This window comes from Hippocampus bargibanti, linkage group LG02 (genome assembly GCF_051943395.1).
Source record: "Hippocampus bargibanti isolate YZ-2025 linkage group LG02, ASM5194339v1, whole genome shotgun sequence".
In the NCBI taxonomy this organism is placed as follows: Eukaryota; Metazoa; Chordata; class Actinopteri; order Syngnathiformes; family Syngnathidae; genus Hippocampus; species Hippocampus bargibanti.
This window is the reverse complement of record NC_142735.1, coordinates 33,231,704-33,238,951: the sequence shown is the minus strand read 5'-3', so window position 1 is coordinate 33,238,951 and position 7,248 is coordinate 33,231,704.

The window sequence follows — 7,248 nt, the reverse complement described above, 5'->3', positions numbered from 1 at the left end:
CCTTGCTAATGCTTGCTACGTCTTGGTCCACAACAGTCACGTCTTCTACTCTTTGTTCCTTCTCATTTTCCTCGTTCATCAATTCTTCAAAGTACTCTTTCCATATTGCCATCACACTACAGGCACCTGTTAATACATTGCCATCTCTATCCTTAATCACCCGAACCTGCTGCAGGTCCTTACCATCTTTGTCTCTCTGTCTTGCCAGCCTGTAAAGATCAGTCTCACCTTCCTTGATGTCCAGCCGAGCATATAAGTCATCATAGGCCTCTTGTTTGGCCTTTGCCACCTTTACTTTAACCGTGCGCTGCATCTCCTTGTACTGCTGTCTACTCTCGTCCGTCCTCTCAGTGTCCCACTTCTTCTTTGCTAACCTCTTTCTCTGTATACACTTTGCACCTCCCCATTCCACCACCAAGTCTCCTTATCTACCTTTCTTCCACTCGATACACCAAGTACTTTACGACCCGTGTCTCTGAATATGTTCGCTGTAGTTTGCCAGTCATCTGGAAGGACCTCTTGACCAGTGCTTGTCTTACCTCCTTCCTAAATGTCATGCAACACTCTTCCTTTTTCAACTTCCACCATTTTGTCCTCACTTCAGCCTTTGGATTCTTCATCTTCCTCACTGCCAGCGTCATCCTACACACCACCAACCTATGCTGTCTGGCTACACTCTCACCAACCACGACTTTGCAGTCACTGATTTCCTTTAGATGGCGCCGTTGACACAAAATGTAGTCTACCTGTGTACTTCTGCCGCCACTATTATAAGTCACCCTATGTTCCTGTCTCTTCTGAAAGAAAGTATTCACAATAGCCATTTCCATTCTCTTAGCAAAGTCAACCACCATCTGTCCTTCAGCGTTCCTCATCTGGAGTCCAAACCTACCCATCACCTCCTCATCATCTTTGTTTCCTGCGCCAACATGTCCATTGGAGTCTCCACCAATTACAACCCTCTCACTTCTCGGGATGTTCTGTATGACTTCATCAAAGTCCAACCATTGAACATTGAACATCACACCTTTAATTTCTAGCTTCAGACTCATCATTATATCTGATACTCTTTTTACTTCTAAGACATTCCGAACAAACTCCTCTTTTAAGATAACCCCAACTCCATTTCTCTTTCTGTCTTCACCATGATAGAACAACTTAAACCCTGACCCTAAGCTTCTAGCCTTGCTCCCTTTCCACCTGGTCTCGTGGATACAAAGTATGTCTACCTTCCTTCTCTGCATCATGTCAACCAGCTCTCTACCTTTATCTGTCATCGTTCCTACATTCAAAGTTCCTTCTCTTAGTTCTATACTCTTGGCGTTCCATTTCTCTCTTTTCCTCCAGGCACACCTCCCTCCTCTCCTTCTTCGACCAACGGTAGTCCATTTTCCACTGGCACCCTGAAGGTCAACAGTACCAATTGCGGCCGTTGTTAACCCGGGCCTCGGCCGATCCGGTATGGGATTCATAGGTTTGATTCGCATATTTGTTTTGAGGTTCAATTTGGATCGTTGGTACAAAAGACTTCTTAGGCTTAGTTATGGGCTTAGTTATGGGCTTAGTTATGGTGATGAGGTGGGTATTGAGTCGCAGACCCCAGCCTCAGGCAGGACAATAGAAGTAATCAGTGTAGCCTCAGGGAATAGTCCTCTGCTCCCCCCAACCTGAGAGCAGGGACCAATCATAGCAGAGTCTGGCACCGCCACGTCAGGACAGTAGGGATGTACTGTATATAGGGCCCAAACTACCAGCAAAGAAGCCTCTTGCATAAGAAGCGAAACGTCCGACACCTTCAAAGAAGTACCGATGATGGTTGAAGAAACCTTCTAATCTTTGTGATGGTCGTTGATGGCTTGATGGAACAGATGCAGGCAGACACACTAAAAACTTCATTCATAGCTGGTTCTCTTGCTTGTATGTTCTCTTCAAATTGTACAGATGGATTGTGCGGGTTATTTGTGGAGCCTGATTGATGGTATATTTTAACCTTGCAGTCTACACTGCCTTTGAACTATCAATAAAGTTGAACCAAGTTTAAATTTCGCCATTTTCTCACCATTTCACTTTTGTTTTTTTCACTTTTGTTTTATTTTTGTTTCAACCTCTGTCGTCTCCCTTTCGTGTGTTTTTCTGTTTCTGTAACCCACCCCCCACTCAATGCTGCGTGTGTCCCGCTGTGTGTGTCCCCTTGACCAATCACGTGCGGGTTTAACCGAAGACTGGGGGTGGGGAATAGAGAAAAAAAACCCGGCTGCCATTTCACTTCAGAGCTCCAGCTCCAAGAACCGGCTCGTTCGTGAACGACACATCAATCATTGTGGCGCTCCGTGTGTTTCCCGAAAAATAGTTTGTATACCAAGATTATATTCTCGCGAATTTAACGCGTAAGGCAATTCGTAAGGCAAAAAGTTCGTTAGCTAAAGCATTCGTAAGCCCAGGTATCGCTGTATTTGTATTTCAAGCCAATTTTTAGGTAACATTCCATTAAACTCACCAATGGGTGAAAAGGCGCCATGTTGGTTGTTTTCTGAGTGAGTCTTTGAGGTCATTTTCCACCAAAACGGCGACATTTTATAAACGCTGCTGTTTTAGTGAGCAACACAGCTCAAATGGTCTCTAAATTGGCCGAAGCTGTGATAGATTTTCATGTATGATAATATTTGCTATCTATTAGCTAGCTAACTGGCTATCTAGCTGGATACTAACTAGCTATATATTAGCTATCTATCTAGCTATCTAGGGAGCAATCTATTGCCTATCTATTAACTCGCCAGCTAGCTTTCTATCTATTTGAGTTACTTCCGGGTTGAGTGCTGGAGGTTCCCAATGAATTGTCTAGTGAGCTATTAGCTGGATGATTGGCTATCTAGCTGGGTATCTAGGTAGCTATTTATTAGCTATCTAGCTAGCTAGCTAATTAGCTAGCTGTCTAGCTGGCTATCTATTAGCTATTGGAAGGCACATAGAAATGAAATGTATTATTATTATTATTATCTATTGGCTATCTCATAACTAGCTAGCTAGCTTGCTATCTATATAGCTAACTAGCGAGCAATCTATTGGCTATCTAATTGCTCGCCAGCTAGCTTTCTATCTATCTTGAGTTACTTCCGGGTTGAGTGAACGCTGGCGTGTGTGGCTGCCGCTGCTCACCCACAGTAGAATGTATCCTGGTGCCTGTAAATTAACCTTGATAGTTTTGAAAGCCGCTTATAAATGGAATGTATCATTATTATCATTATTGTGCTGGGGGTTCCCAATAAATTGTTTAGTGAGCTTATGTGATCTATTAGCTGACTGACTGGCTATCTAGCTAGCTATTTATTCGCTATCTAACTAGCTAGCTAGTTAGATAGCGAATCTATCTATAGCTGTCTATCTATTAGCCATTGAAAGGTGTTTAGAAATGAAATGTATTATTATTATTATTATTATTATTATGATTATTATTATTATTATTATTATTATCTATTGGCTACCTAATAACTAGCGATCTAGCTTTCTATCTATTTGAGTTACTTCCGGGTCGAGTGTTAGGCTGGCGCGTGTGGCTGCCGCTGCTCATCCACAGGACAACTTATCTTGTGACTGTAAATTGACCTTGAGAGATTAGAAAGGCTCTTTGAAATGAAATGTATTATATACTCGCGCATTGTCTAAAAAGATTGCGAGTTCGTGCATTATTTGCGAGGGAAGGCAAAGGTTATTGTTTTATTGTCTTAATTGTCTTAATTGTCCCCTTAGGGGCTCCGTAGCTCCCATATGTCAAAAGTGGCAGGCTGCCAGCGCCCTCATAAAAGGCTCTATGCCCTTATTTGGTTGCGCCGCCAGATCGGCTCGTGATTGGTGCATGACGGAAGCCATCGGCTTTCAGAATCACACCTGTGTGCTCGCGCAGACGCACGCATACGCGCACACATCCGACGGAGCTTTTGTGTCAACCTTGTGTGCGGATGAGCAGCTGGACTCGCTCATCACTAGGACACAGCAGATGTCTTCATGCTCCAAGGACAACACATTCAACGTTGACGTCAAATTTGAGTGCATGTAATTTCAACGTCATGACCGAACCAACATTTTTCGCAAAATGACAATTTTTAACTCATTGACTGCCAGACCATGTGCAAAAAAAAAAATTGTCCACCCCAGTGCCAGGGTTTTGTCATTGTCACTCGAGTTCCAGGACCCACCGAATATTGAGTTTTAAGACAACAGAAACATTCAATTCAGCGTAAGAAACCTTAGACTCTCTTCTTCCATCAGAAAAAAAGAGTTAATTCCTAAATGACATGGGTCTGGAGTTATATGAGCTTGAAATGAGGGCGGCTGGTCAAAATACAACACAATACATACATATTGGTCTATATAATAAAATAATAATAATAATAATAATAATAATAATTGTTGCGTCTCTTGAGGCTAGGAGGCAGGACTCAAGAGACGAGGGAAAGCGGGGGTTCGAATCCAAAGTACACGGCGAGACAGATACTTGAATCAAGAAAAGTCTTTACTGGGAGCATGTGCACAAACAAAACAAGTGGCGATGAGTAAGGGAAAAAGATGGCAGACCTGACGGAAGGGAGGTCGCGAGGTAAGCTTTCTGAATACTCCGACGGAGACTGAATAGCGCAATCGGTAGATATAGTCAGAAGGCACAAACACGGGAATGACAAACAGCTGTGGGAACCCAGGTGCGTGATGATGGGAGGGGCCGTCTCCAGGGAGCAGCGGAGGAGATGACAGGAGGGGCGGTGCGCGCCCAGGACGGCGACGAGATGTGACAATAATAATACATTTCATTTATAAGCGCCTTTCAAAACTCTCAAGGTCACTTTACAGTCACAGGATAAGTTTTTCTGTGGGTGAGCAGCGGCAGCCACACGCGCCAGCGTTCCCTCAACTGGGAATAACTCAAATAGATCAAGTTAGCTAGCTAGCTAATAGATAACTTATAAATAAGTAGCTAGTTAGCTAGTTAGACAGCTAGTAGATAGCAAATAGATAGCTAGCTAGGTAGCCAGCAACAGTGACCCCGTTCAACCGGGAATAACTCAAATAGATATTATAGATATTCAACGGACAGTTAGGACGGCGGAAAAAATCATTGGCACCGCCCTATCCACTCTCGAGGACTTGCACACTGCAAGAATCCCAACTAGGGTGCGGAAAATCATACTGGACCCTCCGCACCCTGCCCACCACCTTTTCCAGCTACTCCCTTCAGGCAGGCGCTACCGATCCAGGTGCACCAAATCCAGCAGACATTTAAACAGCTTCTTCCCCCAAGCCATTAACTCTTTGAACAGTAGCCCAAATGGAACTGCATAGTGATGATGTATGGTGATAATGATGATACTAGTGAAGCGTGTTCTACCGGAAACAAATTCCTTGTGTGTTCTACATACTTTGCAATGAAGATGATTCTGATTCAGATCAAGTTAGCTAGCTAGCTCATAGATGACTAATAGATAGCTAGCTAGTTAGACAGATAATGGATAGCAAATAGATAGCTAGCTGAGTAGCCAGCAATGGTGACCCCGTTCAAACGGGAATAACTCAAATAGATCAAGTTAGCTAGCTAGCTAATAGATGACTGGCTATCCGTTAGCTATCTACGGGCTAGCTGGTTGAGTGAACCCTGACGCATGTGGCTGCCGCTGCTCAACCACATACAAACTGATCCAGTGACTGTAAAGTGACTGTGAGTGTTTTGAAAGGCGCTTCCAAATGAAATGTATTATTATTATTATTATTATTATTATTATTATTATTATTATTATTATAATGTGGCCCGCGGCAAAAAAATGAGTTTTACACTCAACCCAAGGCCTGCTGGCCTGCAATAGATTTCACAAACTATGATTGGCTAGTCACGTGATTGGACAGTCAGTAGGCAATCATAGTATCACTACTGGGTGATAAGCGCATACTGGCCAGAGCTAGCATACTGTATTTGTTTATTATAACTGTATTTATTATATATTTTTCTCTTGATTTAATCGCGGTTTTGTCAACCCACAATGGCCGAAGAAGAAGAAATGGATTTGGTTGCAGATGTACTGTTAAAGCCATTTTCAAGACAGACTTTAAGAAAAAAAATCATTAAGAAAGGTGGGTCAGTTATTTCCTTGCCAACGGTACCCTCTAGTGGAGTTGTAGTAAATCACACCACCCTTTTTTCAACCTGGATTGATTCATATATAGCACTACTGAAGGCCGAGCCATGAAATCCACCACCTGTCACTGCATTTTTGTATGACTGTACTCTAATTGTAATCTCAATCATATTAATGATACTAATCAATGTTTGGTGGATTGCATGCCCACTGTGGTGGCTGCTCAGGTCCAACACTGGCGCGTGTGGCTGCCGCTGCTCACCCGCAAAAAAAATATATCCTGCGAAAATGCAGTCAGTTTGCAGAATATGCGGGCCGTTTCACTTTTCCCGCATTTTCTTGTGTTGCAGCCCTATTGAAAAAAGGAATACATTTTTTTCCCTCGGAATTCTACTCAAAATACCCCATGATGACAATATGAAAGACTTTTTGATAAACTATTTGCTGTCTATTAGCTATCTAACTAACTGGCTGGCGATCTATTAGCTATCTAACTAGCTAGCTGTCTATTAGCTGTCTGACAACTAGCTGGTTATCTAGCTGGCTATCTATTAGCAATCTATCTAGCTAGCTATCTATTAGCTATCTATCTAGCTATCAAGGCTGGCTATCTATTAACTAGCTATTAGCTAGCTAGCAAGCTTTCTATCTATTTGAGTTATTCCGGGTTGAGTGAACTCTGTCTCATGTTGCTATCTATTAGCCATCGAGCTAGCGAGCTAGGTATTTGCTATCGATTAGCTAGCTAGCTAACTTTCTATCTCCAGTGGTACCTCGGTTCTCGACCATAATTCGTTCTGGGACCCTGTTCGAAAAGCGATTTTTTTCGAACACCGAAACCACCTCTTTGCTCCTGTCACTTGCGAGTTGACAGCGGGTGCGGGGGGGCTGCCTCTCCCGGCCGTTCTCCACCCGCTGTCATTCTCTAATCACGGACACGGGGCATTTATACGGCTCGCGACCACCTCGCCAATGCCGGATGATTGCCTCAACTCGCCACCGTACCTGGACCCTTTCTTCAATGCGCGAGTGTATCCGGTCCGAGGTATTTTCCCTGCGTCCCGTAAATTTATGTCATCTTCCGGGATTGCGTAATTTTGCACCCTCGTGTGCCATTTGCTTTTTGGCG